This window comes from Acinonyx jubatus, chromosome A3 (assembly GCF_027475565.1).
Source record: "Acinonyx jubatus isolate Ajub_Pintada_27869175 chromosome A3, VMU_Ajub_asm_v1.0, whole genome shotgun sequence".
NCBI classification, from domain to species: Eukaryota; Metazoa; Chordata; class Mammalia; order Carnivora; family Felidae; genus Acinonyx; species Acinonyx jubatus.
The window spans coordinates 77,927,644-77,947,432 of record NC_069388.1 but is presented as its reverse complement, the minus strand read 5'-3'; the positions used below and the strand labels follow the sequence as shown (position 1 = coordinate 77,947,432).

Here is a 19,789-nt window from a genome sequence, read left to right as displayed (position 1 = left end):
ATAGTCATGATTGGAACCTTCATACCTATTTTGTAAAAAATTAATGATGGTTCTTCTTCGTGTACCGTTCGTCATTTTAATGGTAAATTTTATTATATTAAGGAGAGCACTGTACTACGGATACCATCCCGGGATAGTCATGGCCTGTCTCCTGGAATGAAAGGCCTATTCCTTATACTTTTGATTGTTAAAGAGCTTACCCTGATCTTTTCTAGCCAGATTCTTGTATTTATTTTATTTCCGACCCTTGTAAGATAGTATTTGAGGCTAAAGAAACAAGCTGTATTGCAGATTAACTACTTCTGGGCCCAAAGGCCTAGTTGGACGAGGTACATTAGGTAAGATTAATTTACAAAAACTTGAATGTTGAGAAAATGCTCATGTAAAGAACTGCTTATGTGGGTTTTGGGTTTCTGTTCTGATATTTCCGAAGATTTCCAAACTACCTCTTTCCTAATACGATTCTTTAAAACAATGGTTTTAAAAAATGTTTGTGTTTGAATTTTACTTTATTTATGTGCTTGAATTTCACTTTATTAACCAAATGCAATAAGAAAAGTGTTAGAGTTCTAGTTTACTTTCAACTGGGCATTTATTTTCTGACAGGTGGAAGCAGGTTTTGCACATACTCAAACTGTACTTTCCAATATTTGTGTTACTGTAAATTTTCCTAGAATTTTAAGGTTGTTTTGAGATACTTTTGGTGCAGGTGATTTATGATATGATGATTACATAAGTCTTTAGTACTTATTTCAGTAAACTGTATTTTATATCGCAAACATAAGTTGTGTGGTTATTGTTATAGTAAATTGGGAAGAGCATTATCTTTGCTGTCTAGTAAAAGAAAAAAGTGCTTTTAATAATGTTTTGGTGTTTTAAAAGTTAACTAGGAAAACCAACTTTAAACATAGTATCTAAAGAAACTAAAGTCTGTTAATCTTTATTACGTTGTGAAAAGAGGCATCATGATAGTTGTTATTGAAAATTATTTGGGAAACCCCTAGAACTTTGCTTAGGAGCACTCAAAAATGCGATGGATTTATGGAAACTTAGAAATGTAGACAATCTTGAAGTAGAATTTAACTTTTATTACCTTTAGGTATATACAGTTAGTAGAACCAGGTTTGTATAAGCCAGTGGTCTCTAAAAATACTTAAGACTTGTTAATATTTCCTCTATTTATTTTTTTTATTGTAGAGAGAAAGAAAGTGCCCACACATGTGGGTGTGGGGGCAAGGGACAGGGAGAGAGCAAGAGAATTCCAAGCCACTCAACGCGGGCTCAATCTCCTGACCCTGGGGTTATAACTGGAGCTGAAATCAGGTTGGCCACTCAGCCAACTGAGCCACCCAGGAGCCCCTCTTAATATTTCCTTAAAAGCTCAGTTTAAAAATTTGCCTCCTGAACACTAATCTCACAATAAAGCTTCCTTTTTTTATTTTTTAAAAATTATTTCAGCAATTTTATTTGTAGGTTATACCAAACTATTACAAGTTGCTTTTTTCCCTTGTAGTTTTAAAATTGTTTTCATTTTTCTTTTGTGTTGTATCCCAAACATAAGATGTTTAAGTTTCTTAAGAACAGAGGGTATTACTTTATCTCATTATAGTAATAACATTTATCCATGACTGGATAGGAACATGATGGTTGGACCTTGATAAAACTTGTTGAATTGAAGTAGGTTATATGTCTTTCTTGTAATCTTGCTCACAATAATTATTAAGTCTGTCCTTTTATTCCCCTAGAGGTTGTGCAAAGATGAGCATCAATTCATCTTTGATTAGATATTCAGAACTAAAGTCCCCAAATAATGTGCTCAGAATTCATCTCTCAGTATATCTCCCCATAAGAGTTTAACCATGACAAGAAAGAAAATGATGTATGTGATGTGTTTCAAGTTGATTTTGAAAAAGAATTATTTAAAAGATACTAAAAACCTGTTTCTTGTCAGATTTAAAAATACTGATGAAACTGAAAAGTCTGCCTGGACATGTCAGTGTAATATAAAAATTTAGTGTTTTAAATGAAAGGGTAGATAAAATGTGGATTGTATTGTTTTGTATCTTGATGTGCAGAGAGATTTTAATAATGGTAGGGACTTCATATGAAATGTTTACTTAAAAATCTGGCAGAATGTAATTTAGCTAAAATAAAAATTGGTAACAAAAGGTTGTAAATAGTTTCCTTTTGTCATCAGTTTTTGATGAGAGAATTAACATTACCATTTATATCTCTTGTGCTGGGAATCTGAAGTTGTAAACTCTCCCCATGGAAACATACAGGTACACAGACACAATTTTTCATGCACTGTGAGGACTAATTGAAACCTGTCCATGGAACCAGGCTAAGAACCCCATAATAAGGATCCTCACATCCCCTTTTATTTTATTTTTTTATTTTTTTATACATTTTTTTTCTTTTTTTTAACGTTTATTTTTGAGACAGAGAGAGACAGAGCATGAACAGGGGAGGGTCAGAGACAGAGGGAGACACAGAATCTGAAACAGGCTCCAGGCTCTGAGCTGTCAGCACAGAGCCCGACGTGGGGCTCGAACACACGGACTGTGAGATCATGACCTGAGCTGAAGTCGGGCGCTTAACCGATTGAGCCACCCAGGCACCCCTCTCACATCCCCTTTTAAAATACGATCTTGATAGATATGCTAAAACTTAAAATGACATTTCAAAATAATGTTTGGCTTTAATGTTAGAATAAGCAATCCCAGCACTACTAACATGCTTGAATTCCTCTTTCCCTTCAGTGCTTTGTTTTTAAAAAGACATTTTCAAGGCTTGGGATGTATTAATTTGGCTACTATCAGTTTGTGGGTTCACATTCAGTTTAGGAAATAATTTTCAGTTTTTAATCCTGTGCTTGTTTGGCTGAATTTGTATATTTGCTGCTTTTCTAGATTTTTTGTGAACCACTTTAACTCCAGAGCATTTCTGGATGTTGATGAGAAGTTGGAGGCCTGAATTTATGTTTAGGACCATCATCATAGCTAGTTCACTAGTAAATTGAGGTCATTATTTGCATTCGTAAGGTAAATTTCTTTGAGAGAAGAGTGAGAATGGCTTAAAAATTTTTTCTTAATGTTTATTTATTTTTGAGAGAGAGAGAGCAAGCAAGCAGGGATGGGGCAGAGAGAGAGGGAGATACATAATCTGAAGCAGGCTCCAGGCTCTGAGCTGTCAGCACAGAGCCTGATGCGGGGCTCTAACTCATGAACCATGAGATCATGACCTGAACAGAAATTGGACTCTAAGCCACCCAGGCGCCCCAAAAATGGTTTTAAATATAGATGTTATTCTGTGTGTGTGTTTAGTAAATTACAGTTTACCAAATGTAGCAGTTAAGTAGACAATTTATTTGCCCCCCTCCTTAGCCTTGGAGATAGGCAGGAGCAAGCATTGGTACCTAAGTTTTAGAAGCAAAGAAATTGAATCTCTGAAAGGCTAAGTGGTTTGCCAGATAAAGGTCACCTGTTACTTGCTTAGTTAGTAGCCCTATCTAAGCTTGAACTCAAGATACTGTGATAACAGTATTTGCAGAATAATTCTGTTTGTATTATTTTTAAAGCAGAATGCTTTATTGAGCAGTTTGTGTTGAGTACTTTATCAATTCTTTGAGGTAGGTACTCACTCTATCACCCCTTTCAGATAAGAGAACCTGGATTTAGAGTTTACATAATTTGCTCAGAGTCACATGACTGTATTTGGTGGAGCCAGGATTTGAACAGGACTTAATCTCAGGTCAGGCTAAAAAAGCCCATGTTCTTAACAGTTATGCTATGCTGTGGAAACTTTGTGATGATCTATTTGAATGGAAGACATTATTATGTTTAACTGACAATAAAAAATTAGTGTATATTTATGTATTTTAACAATTTCAGGCATGATGTTACTGTAGTTGTGGTAAGATTTTAAAAGTGGTGGTCCTGGGGTACCTGGGTGGCTCAGTCGGTTGAGCCTCCGACTTCGGCTCAGGTCATGATCTCAAGCTTGTGAGTTTGAGTCTTGCGTTGGGCTCTGTGCTCACAGCACGTAGCCTGGAGCCTGCTTCGGATTCTGTGTCTCCCTCTCTCTCTGCTCTTTCCCCACTTGCATTCTGTCTCCGTCTCTCTCAAAAAATAAACAAACATTAAAAAAAAAAAAGTGGTGGTCCTTATGTAGCTGAATGGAATCTAAATGTTGTCTGTCAGCAGGGAGCCCTTTAGTAAACCATACATTTCTAGAGTTTTTTTTTTATATCATAAGTATATGAGTGCTAAATAGTTAAATCATTAGTAACATAATATTTTTTGGTTGACCTAGTAATTCTAAAATTTGAACTGATTTTTAAAATTGGAAATCGATTTTGCTATAGTATGAAGTCCCAGATTATGAATTTTTATTTGATGATCTAGCTAAGTCTCTATCCTCTTAAACCAATTAATGTTTGAAGTAGTGTTCGTGATTTCAATTCACATATTTTTCTAATATAACTTAGAAACCATAAAGCACTACAAACGTGCAGGATGTTACGTAGGTTTTCTGCATTGTCAATGATAACTGTTAATAATTAGCTTTAGCACTCTTCGTGAAACATGTTAATGTTACTTGTATGTTTAATGATAGTACCTGTATATCTGATTTCAAAGTATTTGTAATGTGTTGTGTATTATTAAGAATTTTTATATTTTCAGAAAGAGAAAGAAACTTTCCAATCATAGCTTGACCAAGATGTGACATAATCTAGCTAAATGGGTTGGCCTACCTTCTTCTCTCTTTAATTTTTTTGTAATTATGAAGGTTGCATATTCTCATTGTAGACATACTGAAAACTGTAAATCTCATCATCCAGTGATGATTCCTGTTGATGATCACCTTGAAATACTTTTGGTACACATTTATTTTTGGTACACATTTTTAAAATGTTTATTTATTTGTATTGAGAGCGAGCAAGGGAGGTGCAGAGACAGGGAGAGAGAGAGCATATCCCAAGCAGGATCTGTGCCGTCTGCACAGAGCCCAGTGCAGGGCTCAAACCCCTGAACTGTGAGATCATGATGAGCTGAAACCAAGAGTCAGACGCTTACCTGACTGAGCCACCCAGGTGCCTCTACACATTTACGTTTAAAAAAAAAATTTTTTTTTTAAAGTTTATATTTGAGACAATGTGAGAGACAGAGTGCAAGCAGTGGAGGGGCAGATGGAGGGAGACACAGAATCTGAAGTGGGCTCCAGGCTCCGAGCTGTCAACCCAGAGCCTGACGCGGGGCTCGAACTCACAAACTGCGAGATCATGACCTGAGCCGAAGTCGGACGCTTAGCCGTCTGAGCCACCCAGGTGCCCCCGCATTTACATTTTTAAGAATGAGATAAATGTAGTTCAATATGTAGCTTGTTTCACCTAATGTTTTATTTGATTGTTTCCTTTATTAACTCTTCTGAAAATACATTTTTTGTCTGTATGGTATTTCATTTTGTATTAGATTTAACTTCTCATTCTTAATATGTTTTCAGTTCTTTTATATTATAAAGCTGCAAATGAACATCCTGTACATAAATTTTTAATAACATTTTTTTTAGATTGCAGAAGTGATCACTCTGTCAAAAATATAAGCATACTTTTGTTTATATTGTCTATTTGCCTTTTCAGAAAGGATGTATTGATTTCCACTCTTCAGTATGGGCACTTGTACTGAATATTATCCTTGAAAAAGTGTTATTTTGACAAAAATTGTAATAGCCAAATACTAGTAAGTTTAAACACTAATGGATGCCTGGGTGGCTTAGTCAGTTGACCGTCTGACTTTAGCTCAGGTCATGACCTCATGGTTCGTGGGTTCGAGCCCTGCATGGGCGTGGGGCTCCGTGCTGACAACTCAGAGCCTGGAGCCTGCTTCAGATTCTGTGTCTCCCTCTCTCTCTCTCTCTGCCCCTCTCCCTCTCATTCTCTCTCCCTCTTCCCCCGCTTCCCCCCCCCCCGCCTCCCTCCCTCTCCCTCCGTCTCCCTCTGTCTCACACACACACACAAATGAACATTAAAAAAATTTTTTTTTCAAAAATAAAATTATAGAAAAACATTTTTATTGGCTATTTGCATTTTTTAATACATTGCCTGTGTTTTCTCATTTTTCAGGTTTTAATATTTTGTGTTATTACCTGATAACGAGTTTGGTCACTTATTAACAATAGCAACCCTTGGTCTTGTTCACCACATATATTTTTTTCCAGCCCCCCCCTTTATTTATTTATTTACTTAACTTATTTTTGATATAGTGAGAGTGGGGGTGGGGCAAGGAGAGAGAATCCCAGGCAGGCTCTGTGTTGTCATTGCAGAGCCCAACGTGGGGCTTGATCTCACAAACCATGACATCATGATTTGAGCCAGAATACAAGAGTCAGATGCTTAACTGACTGAACCACCTAGGCACCCCCCCCCCCCCGCCCTTTTTAAAAGTAATCTCTACACCCAGTGTGGGGCTTGAACTCATGACCCTGAGATCAAGAGTTGGATGCTCTACTGACTGAGCCAGCCAGGTACTCCTTTGCTGCTTTTTTGTGTGCTTTTTCATTTTTGTGTTTTTAATTATAGATCTTTAAAAAATGTTTTATGTTACAGCTTCTTCTGCAGAGTTGCCTAAAACAATATATGATTATCACATTACCTGCTTAAACTGTTCTAGATCTTCATTGCTTGAAGAAACTAACTTCTTAGCGTGACATATATCATGCATGGCACAATTTGGCCGAAACTCCTCTTCCTAGCTTCACTTCTCACTTTTTTGGTGAGGCCTACTTTCTTTTTTTTTTTTTTTTTTTTAATGTTTATTTATTTTGAGAGAGAGGGAGAGACAGAATCCCAAGCAGGCTCTGACTGTCAGTGCAGAGTTCATTGCAGGGCTCGATCCTAGAAGTGGTGAGATCATGACCTGAGATCAAGAGTTGGACACTTAACCTGACTGAGCCACCCAGGTGCCTCTTGGTGAGGCATTGAACCTTTCCCAGCCTCTCTTAAAATGACTTATATCCTTTAGTTTAGATTAAGAACTTAGGTAATAGTCCCTCTTCCTTTTTTTTTTCTTATTGTATTAAGTTTACTTATCTTGAGAGAGAGAGAGCATGCGTGCACATGTGCACAAGTAGGGAAGGAACAGAGAGAGAAGGGGGTAGAGAGAGAAAGCCCCAAGCAGCCTCCGTACGGTCAGCATAGAGCCCAAGATGGGGTTCAAACTCATGAAATGAATTCTGAGATCATGACCTGAGCGGAAATCAAGAGTGGGATGCTTCACTGACTAAGCTACCCAGGCGCCCCTTTTTCTTTCTTTCTTTTTTTTTTAAATGAGAATTTCATTTTAATTTTTTTTAATTTACATCCAAATTAGCATATAGTGCAACAATGATTTCAGGAGTAGATTCCTTAGTGCCCCTTACCCATTTAGCCAGTCCCCCCTCCCACAACCTCTCCAGTAACCCTCAGTTTGTTCTCCATATTTATGAGTCTCTTCTGTTTTGTCCCCCTCCTGTTTTTATATTTTTGTTTCCCTTCCCTTATGTTCATCTGTTTTGTGTGTTAAAGTCCTCATATGAGTGAAGTCATATGATTTTTGTCTTTTTCTGACTAATTTCACTTAGCATAATCCCCTCCAGTTCCATCCACATAGTTGCAAATGGCAAGATTTCATTCTTTTTGATTGCCGAGCAATATTTCATTGTGTGTGTGTGTGTGTATATGTATGTCTGTATGTATATATATATATATACACCACATTTTCTTTATCCATTCATCCATCGATGGACATTTGGGCTCTTTCCATACTTTGGCTATTGTTGATAGTGCTGCTATAAACATGGGGGTGCATGTGTCCCTTCGAAACAGCACACCTGTATCCCTTGGATAAATGCCTAGTAGTGCAATTGCTGGGTCGTAGGGTAGTTCTCTTTTTAGTTTTTTGAGGAACCTCCATACTGTTTTCCAGAGTGGCTGCACCGGCTTGCATTTCCAGCCCCCCCTTTTTTTAAAATTAACAACAGCTTTCCTTCCTGAATGATGAACTCCTTACAGTCAGGGCCCATGTTTTCTTCTTTTCCGAGTCCCTCCTATAGTGCCTTGTACAGACTAGGTGCTTAGTAAACATTTTAGTTCATGCAGGGTTTTTGTAGAAGAAGAATGTGATTGCCTAGTTAAATCAGTATTCTTAGGCCTATAGTCAGTAGTGATTTATTTATTTTTTAAACTAAGCTCTACACTTTTCGTGGGGCTTGAAATTACAGCCCCAAGATCAAGAGTTGCATGCTTCACTGACTTGAGCCAGCCAGGTGTCCCTAGTCAGTAGTGATTTAGATATGAGAGTTTCTGGCTGAAGTATGCTGTAGGTGAGGATTATTATCATATATACTGCTTTAAATTATCTTTGTGAATTACTAGGTATATGCTTATAAAAAATATCTACCCTAAGCAACTGTTTTCTAAATGAATATGCATTGCAGAAAGGCAGAAATTAGTTGTTTTTATGTAGGTGGTGAGATTTGTGACTGTGGCATGAAATTTAAATTACTTTTATTTAGGAGTTTATGAGGAAAACATTGGGCTTTTTATCTTTCATGTGATTAACACCTGTTAATGATATTTTCCTCTCAAATTCCATAGAAATTAAAAACTATCTCCAAAGGTGTTAGTTGAGAATTAATGTAGTATAAACCGGGCATCTTCTTGCACTTCCCTTACTGTGGTTGAAGACTGGGTATTCTTCCTATCCTGGCTATAACCTCTTCCAGAAAAGTTAAGTTGCTTATATTCTCTGGAAGAACTTAAGCCAGCCCCCCCCCCCCCCCCCCCCGTTGCTAGCTATTGCTGATTGGATTCCAGATAGACTCCTGACCTGATGTTGATCAATCAGATTTTTCTTGTCAGAATGTTTGAACTAAAGAGTGAGGTAGCTGTGAGCAGCTGAACTAGAGTGGGTGCTTTTGCAAGCTGATGGGTAGGAGCAGAAAAGTTGAGGAAGTAGAGACTGCTGTTTGCAGAAGAGAATTGGGGCAATCTGTGGAAATTGTTGACACCGAAGCTCCATAAAGAGATGGAAAATAATTCCGAGGCTAGAGCTCCTTTTGAACTGTCTCCCTTATACATATCATTTGAGTTAATGTTCAAGCAAAAGAGTTTTGATTCTAGTATTGTACCTTGATGACCTCTCCTTATTGGAGCATATACCTAGTGATTCATGAATAAGGTAAAAAAAGCAGTATATATGATATAATCCTCAGGTACAGCATACTTCAGCCAGAAACTGAGTGCTTCATTATAATCTGGTGTAAGTTCTTGGAATGTGTTGGGCAAGTGTCATCAGTAATATTTGGTGGCAGGAGAAAACTTAACTCCTTTTGTTAATTACTTACCTCTCTACCAGGATATTTAGTCTTTTTTTTTTTTTTTTTAACGTTTATTTATTTTTGAGACAGAGCATGAACAGGGGAGGGTCAGAGAGAGAGGGAGACACAGAATCCGGAGCAGGCTCCAGGCTCTGAGCTAATGCGGGGCTCGAACTCACGGGCCGTGAGATCATGACCTGAGCTGAAGTCGGACGCTTTAAGTGACTGAGCCACCCAGGCGCCCCTGTTTAGTCTTTTTAAAAATAATGCAAGTAGCTTTGTTTTTTCTAAAAAAGATAACTGCTTTTTTCAGGAAAAAAAAATTTAGTAAGAAAATTTGGAGAATCTGAAGCTCTGCATACCAAAGAAATTGTTCATGTTTTAGTAAGCATCTCTTTTTTTTAATTAAAAAAATTTTTTTTACCGTTTATTTATTTTGGAGAGAGAGAGAGAGGGAGAGAGCATGCCTGTAAGTGGAGGAGAGGCAAGAAAGGGAGACAGAGAATCTGAAGTAGGCCCCGTGCTGTGAGTGCAGAGCCCAATACAGGGCTTGAACTCATACGAACTGTGAAATCATGACCTAAGCCGACTTACTAAGAGTCAGCTGCTTAACTGACTGAGTCACCCAGACGTCCCTAGTAAACATCTCTTAAGTCATTCTTGATTTCCTTATACATAGCTTTTCTTACATATTTTATGTAAATAAGCTAATTACATGTTATTATTTATTTCTATATCATTTTATTAAGATGTAAGCATCTTTTTATGTTAGTATGCACTTACATTATAATTTTTAATGGCTTCACTGTAATACTCCGTTATTTGGTCCAACTGTAACCTAACCAGTCCTCTGTTGATGGGCATTTGGGTTTTTGTAGGTCTTTGTATAATTGTCTGAATATTACCTTGAATATAGTGTGTGAAGTCAGATTGCTGAGTTGCTCATATAGCATATCTGGAAGGAAATCTGATAATATGCTAAAACTTAACAGTAGGGCATCGGTATATATACTTTATAGTCTTCAAGTGTTTGATTCCAAGGTCTGTGGGGCTCTTTTAGCAATGACCATTAGCAATTCATTAATGTGCTGGTTTTAGGCCACCATAACACAAAATAGGAAGGTACTCATTCTGATTACCGAGACAGGCTCAGTAACCAATCATGAATGTGGAAGTATATGAGCACAAGCTCAATAAATTTAGACTTAAGAAAATGCTAAGATAATAGGGAGTTTGAAGTTGTGTTCGAAGTAAGAGTATAAATAAGGGGACAGTGGGCCCACTGCTTGGTAGAGTGGTATAAAAACAGCAATGGTGGTCAGTAGAATGTTTTTTTATTCTAATCTTATTTTGTTTCCATTTTCCCTTCTAAGAGGAGTCCCCAGACCTATAGGATAAATCATATGTTAAGAGGGAATTTAACCTCTAGATTGGTAAGGAATGGTGAGAGCTTTGTTAGTGGTGCTGAGTTAAAAAATCTCCAGGTCTGGGCAGATTCCATCCAGTGAAGATGATAGAGCTTTGGTTGTGTGTGAGTGTGAAGCTGTAGCTAAGTTTCCTGGAGAGCAGAAATTGGCAAATATTGTGAGGTTATTTTTTCCCCCTTATTTTGGGACTTACAAGAGAAACTTGGGACTTACAAGAGTACTTCCCAGTACTGAATAATCACCTAGTAGAGAGTGAAATGATAATAAAAAATTGGCATGGCCATAACCTAAACCAGTGTCATTTTTTTTTTCTTTGCTTAAGAAACCAATATGATAAAACATGGAAATGCTACTATAGTTAATTTGATTACATCAGTGTGATTGACGGAATCTGCTGCCATCCTGGTGGAAGAGATGAGATGTATTTTGTACATCCTAGATGTATTTTGTCATCCGTAGAGGGACTTGACTGATGGCAGGCCACGGGATCTTCTCTTTAGGATTTTCAGTAATGATCCTTGGTTTAGGAACTGTTCCTTGGAGGGCTGGTGCTGGCTGGCTTAGTAGAGCATACGACTCTTGATCTCGGGGTTGTAAGATTGGGTGTAAAGTGGTGACAGGCACATAGGTAACCTGCGTATAGAGTTTGTTTGGTGAATCTTCATCGTCCATAATTTCTGGACATCTGCACACAGAAACAGTATGGGACATTCATTGTTACTTTGGCCCAGAAAGCTTTGTTGAGCCAGGTGTCAATGTGCATCTCTGGAGTTCTAATCTCTGGGAAACTTGTGGGTCTCTTTGAGTGCCCAAGGATCATACGTGTTGAAGTCCGCACCATAGATGCACTTGGTGATGGTGTGTTCTGTAGTCACTATCTTGTTGATGGCAAAACAGCCCACCTTCTCCCCATCCTTCTTTGTGGGAGCCTTTCTGCTGGGCCCAAGTTGAAAAGTTGAAAACCATTTCTTTTTTTGCTTTTTTGAAAACTATTTCTTAATGTTTGATTTACTGAGTACATTATTTTGTGTGTCTTACTTTCACTTTACCTTCACTCTTTATGTTTAAATGTTTTATTCAATATATAAAAAATATATTGAATGTTTACCATACGTAAAGCATTGTGCTGGACACTGTGGTAGATATAGAAATACATTTAGATGGATCTCTTATCTTGAGGAGGGTTGGAGTCCAATACAGATGAGGCAATAGGATGGTAATTGAGAGATTGATGTCTGGAATCTGATAGACTTGAATTCAAATGCTATTCATGTCATTTATGGCATCTCTGGCTTTGGTTAAGTTAACCTTTTTGTGCCTTCTTCCTTACTTGGAAATGAGGATGATAATACCTTAATTACATTTGATAGGGATTTTGTGAGGATTAAGTTAGATAATGCATATAAACAATTAACACAGTGAGATATACTGGGATAAACCGTGTGTGTGTGTGTGTGTGTGTGTGTGTGTGTGTGTGTGAGAGAGAGAGAGAGAGAGAGAGAGAGAGAGAGAGGGAGGGAGAGAGGGAAGGAAAAAGGCAAATTCCATAAAGACATGTATAGCTGAAGTGCAGTGGGAGGAGTTTAGTTTTTGGTAAGATTGGAGAAGGCTGCATGGAATTGTTAGAATTTTAGTTGATCTTTGAGCAACTTTTTTTTTTAATGATTAGAATTGGAGAAATGGTTAGTCAAGTTTTGAAGGAATAATAAACATACTATGACTTCTGTGAAACTTAACTGTTTCTGGTTTGTTTTCTATCATTCCTCTAAGATCGTGCACTTAAGCTGTCTCTTTTTTTCCTCCAGTCCCTTAAATTCTCTTGAAGCTTCTGCAACCTTGCTTCTGCTTTTGCCTAAAAACTTTTTTGTCACAGGTCACCAGGGGCCTCCAGTTGGCCAAAGCAAATGGGGAGGTTTTTTTTTTTTTTTTCCCAGTTTATTTATTTTGAGAGAGCGAGAGAGAGGGAGAGAATGAGCAGGGTAGGGGCAGAGAAAGAGCAAGAGAGAATCCCAAGCACTGATAGTCCAGAGCCTGATGCGGAGCTTGAACTCATGAACCACAAGATCATGACCTGAGTGAAAACCAAGAGTTGTATGCTCAATTGAGTGAGCCACCCAGGTGCCCCATGGGGAAGTTTTTCATATAATTTTTCACATAACGAATGCTTTTCCTTTCTGTTTCACTTAATTAAAAAAAAAATGTTTATTTTTGACAGAGAGTGAGTAAGCAAGGGAGAGGCAGAGAGAGAGACAACATCCCAAGCAGGCTCCACACTACCAGTGCAGAGCCAGAAGTGGGGCTCAAACCTACGAACCGTGAGATACTGACCTGGGTGGAAATGCTTGGCCAACTGAACCACCCAGGCACCCCTCACTTAATTTTTTTGGTGTTTATGATTGTATATATGATAATTATATACATCATATTTATATGGGAAGTTTCCCCATATATATGTGGGAAGTTTGAAAAATACTGACATACATCAAGAAAACATTTGTAATTACTCTGTTAAAATTGTGGTATATGAGGGTGCCTGGGTGGCTCTGTCCTCTAAGCATTTTATTTTGGCTCGGGTCATGATTTCATGGCTCGTGAGTTTAAGTTCCATGTTGGGCTCTGTGCTGGCAGCTCAGAGCCTGGAGCCTACTTTGGCTTCTGTGTCTCCCTCTCTCTTTGCCCCTCCCCACTTGTGCTCTGTCTCTCAAAAATAAATAAATGTTAAGATTTTTTTTTGGTATATGTTTATCATTCTATTTTTCTATGAATATATAAAATTGAGTTCATATGTACTGTTTGCTTTTTTTTTTAATGGGCATTTTCTCATATCCTTATGTCTAAGAACAGAATTTAATGGCAGCCTAATTCTAGTCTTTGAATGTAACACGTATTTCACTAGTGTTTTCCTATTAAAAAAAAACTCTAAACCAAGAAATAACAAAAATGTCCTTAAGCATAGAAATCCGGATTATATTCTGGGTCAAAGGGTAAAAAAATTTTAAGGCTTCTGATTGCTAAAAACCTAGAAATATTATACTAACTTATACCCCATCAGTAGTATTTGAGGGTGCTTTTTTATTTGTTAGATATTCTATTTGAAAAAATCCATATAGTAGGGGAAAAATGGATACAGTTACTATCTTAAATTATTTGGTTGCTGCAAGAGTTTGGATATTGAGGATTATTGCATTACTTATATTGACATATTTGGTTCCTGAGTTACAGTATTGAGTTGTCTGTTATTTAGAAAGGCTTTTCTTGGGGCATCTGGGTAGTTAAGCATCTAGACTCTTGATTATGGCTCAAGTCATGATGATCTCACAGTTTGTGAGTTCGAGCCCTGAGTGAGGCTTTGTGCTAATAGTGTGGAGTCCGCTTGGGATTCTCTGTCTCCCTATCTGTCTGCCCTTCCTGGCTTGCTCTGGAATTTATTTTGTTCTAAGTTATGAAGTGGGATCTAGCATTTGCTTGTCCAAAATATTACTCAGTGGTCTTAGCATCTGTCTCTTTCCCAGCAATTTGAAATGCCATCTTTGTTTTACACAGAATTCTTGAGTGCATTCTGGGTCTCTTTTTAAAACTTTTTGTTTGATTATTTTTTTGTTTATTTATTTTGAGAGAGCCCACACTCAAGGAGGGGACCAGAGAGAGAGGGAGAGGGAATCCCAGGCAAGCTTTGTGCTGTTGGCGCAGAGCTGGTTGTGGGGCTCGTTCTCAAACTGTGAGATCATGACCTGAGCTGAAATCAAGAGTAGAACACTTAACTGACTGAGCCACCCAGGCGTCCTATCATGTGGTTTTAATTTAATCGCTGTGTATATATTTTAGTACCTGGTAAGGAGTTATGTACTTTTTTATAAAGTTTTAAAAAAATAATTATTTTTGAGAGTGCACGCGGGAGAGGGGTAGAGAGAGGGGGACAGAGGATCCAAAGTGGGCTCTGTGCTGACAGGCTGACAGCAGCAAGCCTGATGGGGGGCCCAAACTCAGGAACCATGATACCATGATCTGAGCAAAAGCCGGACTCTCAACCAGCTGAGCCACCCAGGTGCCCTCGGAGTTGTGTATTTTTTGAGATAAAACTTTAAAATCCTTTTGTTTGGAGCAGTGTGGGGGGGAGGGGGCGCAGGGGTTGTACAACATTCTCTTGGAATTTTTACTGAAATGCATGTTTATAAAGAGGGACATGAGTTGATATCTTACAGAAATAATCCTGCCCCTTCAGGATGCATGATGTATTTTCCGACTTATGTAATTTTTTATATTTGTGAAATTCTGTGGGTTTTTTCCTTTACGTAGGTTCTGCGCATTTCCTTTACATGTATTCCTAGGTATTTTTGTTTCTTGCTTTTATTGTAATTCATATATTTTTATTCTTATTTTACTTTATTTTTAGTAACAACTTTATTGATAAATACACTTTAGGTTCACCTATTAAAACTCTACAACTGACTGGTGTTTACTATATTCACAGAATTCTGCAACCATCATCATAATCAATTTTAGAATACTTTCATCACCTCAGAAAGAAACTCCATACCCTTTAACTGTCACCCTCAATCCTCCATCCTTCCACCGTTAAGCAACAATCTATTTTCTCTATATATTTTCATATAAATGGAATCATAATATATTGTCTTTTGTGACTGACTTCTTTCTCTTAGCACATTTTCAAGATTTATCTGTGTGGGAGCACATACCAGTATTTCATTCCTTTTTATGACTGAATAATATTCCACTCTGTGGAGTTGACACATTTTGTTTATTCATCAGTTGATAGACATTTGGGTTCTTTTTGATATCATAAATAATGCTTCTATGAACATTTATGTAAAAAGTTTTTCTGTGAACCTGTGTTTTCATTTCTTTCCTGTCTGTATCTAGGAGTGGAATCACTAGGTCAACTAGTAATTGAATTTTTTTTCAGAAACTGCAAGATTGTTTTCCAAAGTGCTACACCATTTTATATTTCCTTCATGAGTGCATAAGGGTTCTAGTTTCTCCACATCCTCACCAGCATTTTTTTTTTTTCAAATCAATATTTGTTTATTTGGTGGGATTTTTTTGTGGGTGAGTATACTGAGGCAGACACTTGCTATTTTGAGTATTCTAGCCATCCCAGTGGCTATAAAGTGGTATCTCATTGTGGTTTTGTGTACTTTTGGAGAAATGTCCATTCAGATTCTTTGCTCACTTTTTAATTGTTACTTGTCTTTTTATTACTTACTTGTATGAGTTCTTTATATGTTCAAGACATAAGTCATTCAAAAAACACGATTGAGAAACTGAAAAAATAACTCACAATATGAGAGGAAATATTTTCTTAAAAAATGTTTTTTTAATGTTTATTTTTGAGAGAGAGAGAGAGCACACATGTGTGAGAGGGGGAGGGGTAGATAGGGAGACACAGAATCTGAAGCAGGCTCCACGCTGTGTGCTGTCAGCACAGAGCCTGATGCAGGGCTCAAACCCGTGAACCATTAGATCATGACCTGAGATGAAGTCGCATGCTTAGCTGACTAAGCTCCCCAGGCGCTGCTGGACTTTCTTTATATACTTTACTAAAACCATATGTAGCAACAGAGAAGGCAGAAGCACTTAATGAGAATCCACCTGTTTTCTATTAAGCCCAACCATTAAGAGATTTTTAAAAATTTAAAAACTTGTCACTGAAGTCACTGATTTTAATAATGGAAAATAGGCAATGAATTTATTGTTTATAAACTAATGAATAAATAAATATTTCTAAGTTTTAATTTATAACAATAAATATTGCTATAAACCATGTAAACAGAAGCCCTTTGAAGTCTTCTTCTAAGTATGTTGTAAAGGAGCCATAAAGACCAGAAGTTTGAGAACTACTGGCCTTCATAGTCTTAAAATTTTATTTTTCCTTACTTTGGGTTGTGTTATTCTAATCCTTTAAGTGTGGAGATTATCCAAGGTTTAGTCTTTTACAGTGTATTTTATGAAGAAGTTGAAGGAAGGATTCAGTCACTACCATAACTTTATTATCTATTAGACAACTTTTTTTTTGTTATGCAGATTATTTTTATTTTTATTTTATTTTATTATTATTATTTTTTTTAATATATGAAATTTATTGTCAAATTGGTTTCCATACAACACCCAGTGCTCATCCCAAAAGGTGCCCTCCTCAATACCCATCACCCACCCTCTCCTCCCTCCCACCCCCCATCAACCCTCAGTTTGTTCTCAGTTTTTAACAGTCTCTTATGCTTTGGCTCTCTCCCACTCTAACCTCTTTTTTTTTTTTTTTTTTCTTTTTTCCTCCCCCTCCCCCATGGGTTCCTGTTAAGTTTCTCAGGATCCACATAAGAGTGAAACCATATGGTATCTGTCTTTCTCTGTATGGCTTATTTCAGTTAGCATCACACTCTCCAGTTCCATCCACGTTGCTACAAAAGGCCATATTTCATTTTTTCTCATTGCCATGTAGTATTCAATTGTGTCTATAAACCACAATTTCTTTATCCATTCATCAGTTGATGGACATTTAGGCTCTTTCCATAATTTGGCTATTGTTGAGAGGGCTGCTATGAACATTGGGGTGCAAGTGCCCCTATGCATCAGTACTCCTGTATCCCTTGGATAAATTCCTAGCAGTGCTATTGCTGGGTCATAGGGTAGGTCTATTTTTAATTTTCTGAGGAACCTCCACACTGCTTTCCAGAGCGGCTGCACCAATTTGCATTCCCACCAACAGTGCAAGAGGGTTCCCGTTTCTCCACATCCTCTCCAGCATCTATAGTCTCCTGATTTGTTCATTTTGGCCACTCTGACTGGCGTGAGGTGATACCTGAGTGTGGTTTTGATTTGTATTTCCCTGATAAGGAGCGACGCTGAACATCTTTTCATGTGCCTGTTGGCCATCCGGATGTCTTCTTTAGAGAAGTGTCTATTCATGTTTTCTGCCCATTTCTTCACTGGGTTATTTGTTTTTCGGGTGTGGAGTTTGGTGAGCTCTTTATAGATTTTGGATACTAGCCCTTTGTCCGATATGTCATTTGCAAATATCTTTTCCCATTCCGTTGGTTTAGACAACTTTAAATATATATCTAACCCTGGCCAGTTTTCCAAGCATCAGTCCAATATCCATAATTTAGTGCTAGACAATTCTATTTAAGTATCTGCTTTTGTTCTCAAATTTCAACAAAAGTGAAACTGAGTCCTTCATCTTCTACTCATATAGATCTTGTTTGCTTTTTTACCTGCATCTGTCTAAGTTACGTGAATTTCTCCCACTGCAATCCATTTTATTTGCAATTTATTTTACTACTTTCCAGACTTTAGAATAGTGCCTCTGGAAATTTAATGTACATATGAATCACCTGGAGATTTTCTTTAAAATGCAGATTCAAACTCAAGCAGTCTGGAATTTTGCCTGAAATTCTTTATTCTAATTGGCTTCCAGATGATGCTGATGCTATTGGTCCTTGGAACACACTTTGAGTAGCAAGGCCATAGAATACTTTAATTCCATTTATTCCATTCCAGTCTTTCATACTGCTGTTACAGTGTCTGTTCTGTTTTTTAAGTTTACTTATTTTGAGAGAGAGTGTGCACGTGGAGGGGAAGGGAGAGAGGGAATCCCAAGCAGGTTCTGTGCTGTCTTCACAGAGCCCAACTCAGGGCTCGATCTCACAGACCATGAGATCATGACCTGAGCGAAACCAGGAGTCAGATGCTTAACCGACTGAGCCACCCAGGTGCCCCTATGGTGTGTTTTAATTACTTAGATTTTTAAAATTAAGACCTTATTAAAGTTAATATTTATTTAGATTTACTCTTTCGATTGCTCTTCTTTATTTCATCTTTGGGTTTTCATCTGGGATCATTTTTCTTTGAGCATTTCTTTTGGTGTGGTTCTGCTGTTGATAATTTTTGCCAGTATTTGCTTGTCTTCTAAAATGAAGATAAATGCTTGCATTTTCATACATATGCACACTCACATGGTGTATTGAATTACAGATTGGCAGTTTCTATTGCTTCTTTCATGAAGTCATTTTTTTTTCTCTTTTAAATTGTTTCTACTACGAAGTCAGCCTTCAGTTTTGCTTTTTTATTTATTTTTAATTGGTTTTCTTTTTTTTTTTAATCTTTATTTATTTTGAGAGAGAGACCGACTGTGAGCAGAGGAGGAGCTGAGGGGAGGGAGACAACAGACTCAGAAGCAGGCTCTAGGCCCTGAGCTGTCAGCACAGAGCCCAACGCGGGGCTCGAACTCACGAACCGTGAGATCATGACCTGAGCCGAAGTCGGATGCTTAACTGACTGAGCCACCCAGGTGCCCCATCTTTCTTTTTCTAATGTTTGTTTATTTTTGAGAAAGAGGGAGCGTGCGAGGGGCAGAGAGAGAAGGAGACAGAGGATCAGAAGCAGGCTCTTTGCTGAGAGTGCTGAGCCTGATGTAGGGCTAGAACTCACAAACTGTGAGATCATGACCTGAGCCCAAAGTTGGATGCTTAACCAAGTGAGACACCCAGGCATCCCCAGTTTTGCTTCTTTAAAGGTAAATTTTTTTTTTTCATTTGCTGATTTTAAGATTTTTCTTTTTGTCTTAGGACTTTAGCAATTTTGCTCTGATGTTTCTGTATCAGTTTTTGTATTTGCTTGGGATTCATTCTTGATTCTGGTTTGAGTTTTGTTTTTTTTTTTTAATTTTTTTTAACCTTTATTTTTTTGAGACAGAGACAGAGCATGAATGGGGGAGGGTCAGAGAGGGAGACACAGAATCTGAAACAGGCTCCAGGCTCTGAGCTGTCAGCACAGAGCCCGACGCGGGGCTTGAACTCACAGACCCTGAGATCATGACCTGAGCCGAAGTTGGACGCTCAACCGACTGAGCCACCCAGGTGCCCCATGGTTTGAGTTTTTAAAAATAAGTATGTAGCCATTATTTCTTCATATATAGCTCCTGCCTCATGCTTTCATCACCTTTTGGGACTCTATTTACATAAATGCTATGCTCTTTCATCATCTTGTCA

The 19,789-nt window shown here is 37.7% G+C and overlaps 1 protein-coding gene across 5 annotated transcripts in view; it reads left to right on the top strand.

Moving 5' to 3' along the window:
• Window positions 1–19,789, top strand: part of USP34 (ubiquitin specific peptidase 34) — a 248,246-nt gene that overhangs the window by 1,172 nt on the left and 227,285 nt on the right. The gene's annotated exons all lie outside the window — the stretch shown is intronic.